This window comes from Macrobrachium nipponense, chromosome 25, assembly GCF_015104395.2.
Source record: "Macrobrachium nipponense isolate FS-2020 chromosome 25, ASM1510439v2, whole genome shotgun sequence".
Classification (NCBI taxonomy): Eukaryota; Metazoa; Arthropoda; class Malacostraca; order Decapoda; family Palaemonidae; genus Macrobrachium; species Macrobrachium nipponense.
Genome location: NC_087214.1, coordinates 8,009,475 through 8,019,474, shown reverse-complemented (window position 1 = coordinate 8,019,474; position 10,000 = coordinate 8,009,475). Strand labels below are relative to the sequence as shown.

Sequence of the window (10,000 nt, the reverse complement as noted above, 5' to 3'; positions counted from 1 at the left end):
AGTCCCGTAAGCATTTCTTGATGATTTTCTATCTGTTGGCAGTCGAGAATTAAACCAATCAAACCATCTATCAACAAGCCAAATGAAATGGCTTGTAATTTTCCAGTCCTTCTCTTCAAATTTCCTTGGTTGCCGAAGTGATCAATAGATTTATATTAGGTACTTTTGACAGCAGTTGCACGGCAAATTTAACTCTCATTCGTTGCATACCTATAATAACATTCATATGTTTTTCGGAACGGTTATGAGCTGTCCGAAGATCACTTTGCTCCTCTTCATTGGCTCTCTAACTGGACAATTGTGAGCGTACGTACTACGTACCATCAGGCAATATGAATCCATGGTCAGGAAACTTATTTCTAAAAAGCTTAACTAGGTGTGGAGCATCTGCAAACACATGTATATGTCTGCTGTTGTCCATTGGAATAATAAAGGACCTTCCTCGTGGTAGCCTCAGGCGAGGTTGAGTTGACGTCACGCTCTCGACCTGCCCAGAAGAGGCTTGTTTTGGGTCATCGCTGACAAGACTTCCTATACTCTCTAGACCTTGGTCACAACTGTAGCCGTTCCTGCGCTGACACAGACTTTGGTCTGTATCGATTGCTACAGTTTTCAGTGCAGGGTTTCGAATTCTGTGGGCAACAACATAACCACGAAACCAAGATTGTTCACGGCGCTGTTGATAGTATAGCAAAAGTCGCCATATGCATTTTTAAAAGTATACCTTGAGAGCATTTAAAGTTCATTAATATCAGAATTTTCTTCCCATCCCGTCGTTTACTTGGAAACACATTAAAGGGTAACACAGCAAATTTAAATGCGTTTTTCCGTGACTCAATATTATGTAAAAACATGACTATACAGTTATGAGAATTGCTTCAGCAAATCTTGAATGTTTTCTAATCACCATTACCATTACTGAAACTGATGAACAAGGGCAATGGCTGAAAAATAAGGCGCACAAAAAGCATTTGTTGAAAATGATACGTGGCCTGTTGTTGATTTGAAAATAAAGGCCAAAGAGAATTAAATTAAAATTAATCAAATGCCAGTGACGCACAAATGGAAGTAGCTACAAAGGGAATAAGCAAACAGTCAATAGCGCCAAGTCAAAAAACAGAGAACCATCTCGTGGCTTTCATGACTCACCCTAATCCAGAATTCACAAGCTTTCATCTGCCAGGCATTGTTGGGCAGCGCGCTGGAGCAGCTATTGTACCATTGTCTCCGACGCCGCCTGTAGTGATTAGCTGAAAAGGAAAAGCAATTACTGATGAGGCGAAAATACTCTTTGGAACGATAAAGAGCACTGCTGGAGTGAAGGAGTTATGTGGAATAGACGATATGTTAAAAGAAAAAAACACACAGCATTTCATCTTTCACTACTAGAATAGAGGGGAAAAAAGGGAGATAAGAAGTTCATTTCTTGAGAATTACAAAAATCTTTGAATAAATAAACAAATGTCGAACACAAGGACCCAGATTATGGCATGATAGTGACAATCATTCATTTATACATTAAGCTTGAATAATGAATAATAATTGATATTTTTCAACAAGAAAGAGTATTATGTTCTATCGCAACAGAACGGTTTTTGGCCTCTTTCAGTATCTTGCCAGGTTTCAACACCAAATAGCTGTGGCCCGGCCTTCGTTTTCGTATGATACTAAGGCATCAGGTGACTGATGTACAGTTCCAAGTTTACCTGGTGACAACTGGTGGTCCTGCATTTGATCGTGATGTTGAATCCGACGCCGTTTCCGGTGGCGCTGTTGTAGAACTGGCGACGGTGTTTATCGATGGGAGCTTCTTGACGCCGCTCTGACTGTTTTTCAGGCTGCAAGGATATATCTATCATGAATAAGGATGACGAATTTTCTACAACTTGAACAGAAAAATGACGAAACGGTTCCTGAATCAAATCACTAAGGTACTGAAGAGATAGATGACGCGATGATGGAGTCATTTACCGAAAAATATCGACTCAACTTGCCCGGACGTTCATCTCGAGGGATCAGGGTCTTCATATGATGTGACCAGGGCAAGATTGATTTGTGTAGCTGTGATTTTGACGAAGTTAAGGTGTGATGTGATAGACATCCGATCTGGTTTTGATCAGGTCTTGCGGACAGGACTATTAACCATACGTACATGTGTGTTTCCTCATGGAAAATGATGTATGTACAGTTGGGCACTTGGAGCCATACAGTCAAGTGAAATGGACCCTTCTTGAGTGATGGCTTATCTACTGATGAAGGGGCAAGCGTATTTCATTTAACGCCCAAAGTATATTTTTGTTTTTTCATCTTAAACGTTGGTTTCAGAGTTTTCTCTTTAATATGTGACTCTCGTTCCAGGAGATTGATTTTCTATCATTCAGTTTTATCGCCATTTATTTCTGCATATTCATGTTGGATTCCTTCTTTCTCAGGTGGATCTGGAAGACACTAATGACGGGGAATGGAATGGTACAAGTCAAAAGTGACTGTGACTTGACATTTATACAAACCAATTAAGACTTAATGAAATAGAACGTGTATCATGGACAAGAATGCGGTTGAGTGCTCATTCATTGGCAGTTGAGACAGTCGGTGGAACAGAAGAGGTAGGGGCCGTCTGCCGATGGATGAGAGTTGTGTTCATGCGGTGAGGTCCAGACAGAGACTCATGTCATTGAAAATTGTCCACTTTCGTTACAGATCAGGCAGACGTATAACGTTACCACAGCTTTAGACTTGCTAGTAACCAGAACCGATTATGATGTAGTATGTAAAATTGTACATAAGCTTCTTTCCTTGTATTGAATGTAACACGTTTTTATAATGTGTAAAATATAATTACAGGAACTTGTTGAAGGCTTATGGTTAAATTGGTTTTGTTTTAGTACAATATATGTGTAATAGAAATTAATTTAGTTTGTATAAAAGATTGTACAAAATCTACTGTACTTAATTTTGTAATTTGGACCAAATACTCTTTTGTAAAATTCATATTATTTTGTATTGTGGTCAATAAAAATATCTATCTATCTAGCTATCTAATCTATCTATTTTTTGACTGGGGAAAATTCTTATAATTAATTGTGTATTTCTGACTGGTGTTTAACGATGAGTTAGTTGCTGGAGAGAAAGGTCTTTGGACTGCTTTTATCCAATCCCAAGTTTAATTTTTGGTTTTGCCCATTTTATATTTTGATTTACCATTTGTTGTGTCATTTGGGTTTTACTCATGTTTCACGTAGAAAGTAGAGTCTCAGAACTCTACTTATTTGTTGAATTGGTGCCTTAAGGTTTCTTTACGAATAAAGTTTATTTTTGATCTTTCTGGATCTTATTTAGCGACCTTAGTGAATTATGAATTATGGGTTGTGTGAGAAAGAGAGAGAGAGATAGAGAGAGAGAGAGTTACAAGGAGTTACAAGGATTAGGATCTCTCAACGACTTATCAGTCCATCTAAGAAGACATCGTGTACTCATTTATCTCTAGGAGTAGGTTTTGCTATTTGTATTGATCAGTGCCACTTTGGATGTAATAATAAATTTTACTCACAGATTTTCGACTTGCTCGTGGGTTCACCGTTATCACCCGTTTTAGCGAATATGTTTATGGAATGTTTTGAAATTGAGGTTTTACCCACCATTTTTAACTTTCCAATTGTCTGGTTTCGCTATGTTGACGACATTTTTGCTTTGATTCCAGATTTTGTTAATGTTGAAGATTTACTAACTCAACGGAATAAATTACACCAGTGTATCAAATTTAAAGTAGCAGATGAAAATAATAAAAGGGTTACCTTTCTTAGACACTTTATTATGTCGTTCAGAAGGTAATAAAATTAAATATGCAGTATATAGAAAACCGACCCATGTAGTCATATATCCATGATTTTTCTTCCATTCAGATGATGTGAAAACAGGTTTTATTTCTAATATATTCTCGAGAGCTTACATATTTTGTGATGTTGATTTTTTAACAAATAAATCATATCAAAAATTTTTCAATGCACTTGATTACAATAGAAATTTTATTCAAAGAGCACGTTTTAAGGCACGTAGATTATATTATGAGGCAAAACAGAAAAGGAGCTTCCTAGGTAATAATAATGGTGTTCTAGTCTTACCACAAACCAAAGAAACCCGGGTCTTTTAAAGGAATAGTGGCAATATTGCAACATTTTCCCAGTATATAAGTATAGGGAAAAAATGTATCCTCTGATAGCTTAAATAAAAACTTTCAATTTTGGCAAAATTTAAGTGGGTTTCCTACAACATAGATATATATATATATATATATATATATATATATATATATATATATATATATATATATATATATATATATATATATATATTTATATATATATATATATATATATATATATATATATATATATATATATATATATATATATATAAGACTGGTAAGGAGCTCAAGCCCTACAGATATCACAAGGCGGAGAGGTAAAGGCATGTCTCAGCGTACATAATTTATTGCCGACGTTTCACATCACTTCGATGCATTTTCAAGGCTGGGAATTGATAAAATACAAACATATAAGACTCGTCACTGATAAAACACGGTATAATATTTAAAACTGGACACTAAAACATTTCAAATGTAAAAAATTACTATACAAACAACAATAGGTTGGAGAGACAACCTACCAGAGCAAAAAATAGAAGGTGACTGAAGGACATAGCGGGGAGAAAAAAAAAAAACACCCACACACACAAAACTATACAAAAGACGAGAGACAGAACTTAAGTAAACAAACAAGTGGTTAGGCTATAAACAACTGAACTGATGAGGACTGGGCATTTAAATTTCGGTACCAATTGGTCTTGATTAAAATAGATTCCAGTGTTAAAAGTTCATCATCCTTATTGGCTGATCCAATAATTTAAAATCATCGATGTCCAAGCGGGAGCAACAGGTAATAGTGTGGTTACAGATGCTAGATAGCTCAGGATTGGTTTGCATCCTGTTCAGAACTGACTCCTTTGTGGGCGCAGAAATGGACTTGTAGCAGCCTCTTCGTGCATCCAACTTAAGTACCCCGATTACATCTGGGACGAGTGTATTTATAAACTATGTTGGACTCAAAGGCTAGCTTAATCTGTCCCTTGGCTCTCCAACCTATTGTTGTTGTATAGTAATTTTTCATTGAAAAATGTTTAGTGTTCAGTTTAAATATTATACCGTGTTTTATCAGTGACGAGTCTTATATGTTTGTATTTTTATCAATTCCCAGCCTTGAAAAATGCATCGAAGCTATGTGAAATGTCGGCAATAAATTATGTACGCTGAGACATGCCCTTACCTCTCCGCCTTGTGATATATATATATATATATATATATATATATATATATATATATATATATATATATATATATATATATATATATATATATATATATATATATATATATGAGATGACAAGGGTATAATTAATGTTATATTTAATATGCCAATGTGATGTCCTGTGACCTTTTTGGAATGCGCAGATTACCCATAGAGACAGTCCGAAGCAATGACCTGAGAAAGCTGATAAATCATTAAAGGATGGTGTGACATGAAAATGCATAGATAAGCAGGTCAACATTCGTTCTGTAGTTATGAGTGAGGTCATGGGATCTTGTTCAAGTGCCTTTGAGAGACTGGTTGTAACCAGTAAACATGGGGCGTTGATGAAGTGTGAATTCATATGTACGTGTGTGCCCTCTTCCATTGATAATGGCATCTTTAGCCAAGTCTAGGGGAAGACTTGCGGAGAGGTCTGTGCGAGAAAGGCAGAACCACGATGGAGGGTGCCAAAGAGTTTCGTGAATATAGTGTGTGATATTCTGGGCTGGAGATGGGTAAGTGTTACCTTACTTAGCCAAGGGATGGCTTGTTTGACAATTTGTAAAGATGTTTTGTTTAATCTTTTAACTTTGTCATTTCACTTGAGTGTGCTTACGAGTATGTTCTCCTGTCTTTGTAATAGGCGATTCTGGCAAGGGGACCGAGAGTCCCAGGGGACAGAGGGTCCTGTATGGAGGAGAGATAATATGTGTGACTAATTACTGATTGAGACATTTAAATATTGGGGGATTACTGAGTTAGTTTGTCTGTGAGACTTGAATTATTATCTTTCTATTGTTGAATAAATATATATTTTTTTGTATATGACTCTGACTCTCATTTGATGACCTGTTAGAATGGAGAGAGAAAGGTTGCGAGTTGAGAGAGAGAGAGAGAGAGAGAGAGAGAGAGAGAGATGGAGTGTGTGTTATCAATATGCCTTAACGCTTTGGGTTTCACTGTTAAATATCCTTTGCTGGTAATAGGTACCAGCAGATGGGTAATATATATGTATATAATCTATATATATATATATATATATATATATACATATATATATATATATAATATATATATATATATATAATATTTTTGTAATATTTTTTTTGTTTTTAGATCTATATACCTTGAAGAAATCCTCGCAGTTACAAAAGATGAAATAAATCAGTGCGAGATATATATATATATATTATATATATATATATATATAATATATATATATATATATATATATATATATATATATATATATATATATATATCTCACACTGATTTATTTCATCTTGTAACTGCGAGGATTTCTTCAAGGTACATAGATCAAAAACAAAAAAATATTACAAAAATAAAAATTAAATATAATATATATATAGATATATATATATATATATATATATATATATATATATATATTATATACATATATATTACCCATCTGCTGGTACCTATTACCAGCAAAGGATATTTAACAGTGAAACCCAAAGCGTTAAGGCATATTGATAACACACACTCCATCTCTCTCTCTCTCTCTCTCTCTCTCTCAACTTGCAACCTTTCTCTCTCCATTCTAACAGGTCATCAAATGAGAGTCAGAGTCATATACAAAAAATATAATATTTATTCAACAATAGAAAGATAATAATTCAAGTCTCACAGACAAACTAACTCAGTAATCCCCAATATTTAAATGTCTCAATCAGTAATTAGTCACACATATTATATATATATATATATATATATATATATATATATATATATATATATATATATATATATATATATAATATGATATATATATATATATATATATATATATATATATATATATATATATATATATATATATATATATATATATATATATATATATCTCACACTGATTTATTTCATCTTGTAACTGCGAGGATTTCTTCAAGGTACATAGATCTAAAAACAAAAATATATTACACAAAAATAAATTATATAATATATATATATATATATATATATATATATATATATATATATATATATATATATACGTATATACGAATACCACAGGAAAATGACAGGCAGGAAATCCATCCAAGTGCTTTCGTCTTTTAACTTTAAGTGAATTCTGTTTATACTCTTATCCATCGGACACTACTACTCACTTAAGACTGGCAACTTTTTCACAACGAAATGACGTTCCTCTACAAATATTCTAATGATAACTGTTTTTCTACCAAGATCATTAACAAAGCCATAGAAAAATTACTCAGTAAAAAGTTCCTTAACAACCCTTTGTATTTTGAAGCTCCAAAGAAAAGATTCTATGCATCTTTTCCTTACATAAACTCTGACAACTTCCGTACAGGTTTTACTAAAATAATCGATGAACATTTTAATGCCCTTGATGTAAATTTGATTCTGAAGAACCCCCTTACAATTGGCTCCCTTTTCAGAGTAAAAGACTGACCCTGCCCTTCGACGACGTCTAATGTGGTATCTAAGTATACTTGCCCAGATGTGATATGGGAAATTATGTGGGATCCACCAAGCGTCTTCTAAGGGTTTGAGTCGATTTTCATAGGGGGGATTATTCACAGAACATGATGTCGCCTGTCCAACCCAGATGTATCTAAATATAAGAAATCATTCCTTAAAATATTAAGTAGCGTCGAATACCAAGATTTATCTATAATTGGACCGGTGAACAACTCTGAAGACCTATTTGTTTAAGAAACTTTGAAAATAAAACAACTTGCTCCTGTTTTAAATACCCAGTCCTCAGCTGTTCAACTTTTTTTATCTTGATTTGTTGTTGTTCTCAACGCTTGTTATTGTTTACTTTTCGTTTCTACTCTTAATTTTACTCTAGAGTCTAGACTTCGCTCTGGCAGGTCAGCTCCTTTCTTCCTTTGGTTTTATATTTGTTTATTTAATTTTTTTTTAAATAAAGCCTTGTTAATCAGAATTGCTTAGGTGTAGATTAATGCTCAATTTTATTATGTTTTTGTGCAGCGTTTGTTTTAAAGTAAATTATTGTGCGTTTTAAGCATGGTTTTCCTATTAAGTTGACCTATAGATAACTATTACTTTTAATTATATAATTTTTCATCTATTGTAGAATTCCTTGAGGATGCAATAAATGTCATAATGTCAAATTCCTGTGTGTTCCTGCATACCTTCATCTACTTAGTGGGGACTCCGTCAAGTGGCCTCTTGCTGTATATATATATATATATATATATATATATATATATATATATATATATATATATATATATATATATATATATATATATATATATGTGTATGTATGCAGGAAGGTTGGGGGCATCTGGAACGCCGTAGATTTAAAATGAATAGGATGGAGAAAAGCCAGCGTAACATCATACATGTATTTTCCAAATTTTCGAGACTTTGGGTCTCATCATCAGGGGCTGTAAAATATACAAAATATGCAAATTAAAAAAAGACTCAGTATTAATATTAATATTAATAAAAAATGGAAGTACATAAAAGTCAAATATAATAATTTAAAAAATGAACTAAAAAATGAACTAAAAATATATATATTTATATAAAAAAAATTAAAAAGTGAAGAATGCTTAAAAAATAGTACCTATCTCTATGGAGTTAAAAAACTGAGTGACGTTGTCTGGTTTGGAAAGGAGGACGTCAACTATGCTATATATAGAACTGTGGAAGAAGTCTGACCATTTAATGGGGGCACAAGCTGTTTGATTGTTAACGACTCCAAAACAGAGAGAGAATAGTCATTGGGGCGCTTGGGTGACAATACGAAAATCCTTATATGAAAATGAGTTTTTTACATTTAATACAATGTTCTCGTATGTTAGAAAATTCCATAACATTTAAATTAAATAGTATTTCCACGCTATTACATCGTGCTTATACGTTATCTTCCAGCTGGCATAACTTCCATAGTGAAATACAATTTTTACTTCAGTTTTTTAAAAACAATTCGTATCCTCCAGCCTTATTCTTGAAATATGTCAATAACTTTTTAAATGATAAATTTCAGCCACGTCAACTTGTACCGAACGTGCCTAAATTATTAATATATGCCTCTATACCTTTCATTCAGTCGAACGCATTTAAGGTGCAAATACAAAAAGTCATTCAGAAAACTTTTTTTCGGCCGTGAATCTTAAGTTGATAACAAAAAATCCTAAAACTCTGGGTTCTTTGTTCTCCCACAAAGATAAACTTCCGGCTTTGATGCGGTCTTTGGTGGTATATTGCTTTACTTGCCCGAATGTAAGGTCGGGAAATACGTGGGAGCCACCAAGAGACTGCTCAAAGTCAGAATCGACTCTCATCTCGGAGTCAGTCACCGTACGGGATGTACTTTGAAAACGAAAGAATTTTCTAACATACGAGAACATTGTAATAAATGTAAAACATCATTTTCATATAAGGATTTTCGTATTGTCACCCAAGCGCCCAATGACTATTCTCTCTCTGTTTTGGAGTCGTTAACAATCAAACAGCTTGTGCCCCCATTAAATGGTCAGACTTCTTCCACAGTTCTATATATAGCATAGTTGACGTCCTCCTTTCCAAACCAGACAACGTCACTCAGTTTTTTAACTCCATAGAGATAGGTACTAACTTTTAAGCATTCTTCACTTTTTAATTTTTTTTATATATATATTTTTTTAGTTCAT

General features: G+C 33.5%; 1 long non-coding RNA gene across 1 annotated transcript in view; it reads right to left on the bottom strand.

Annotated features, from left to right (window-relative positions):
* The window catches only part of LOC135199147 (uncharacterized), an 18,537-nt gene that overhangs the window by 4,016 nt on the left and 4,521 nt on the right, over positions 1-10,000 (bottom strand). The window contains exons 2-3 of the long non-coding RNA XR_010310930.1: positions 1,707-1,838; positions 1,150-1,250 (exon numbers count right to left, since the gene is read on the bottom strand). This is a non-coding gene — a long non-coding RNA (uncharacterized LOC135199147). The remainder of the gene's footprint in view (positions 1-1,149; positions 1,251-1,706; positions 1,839-10,000) is intronic.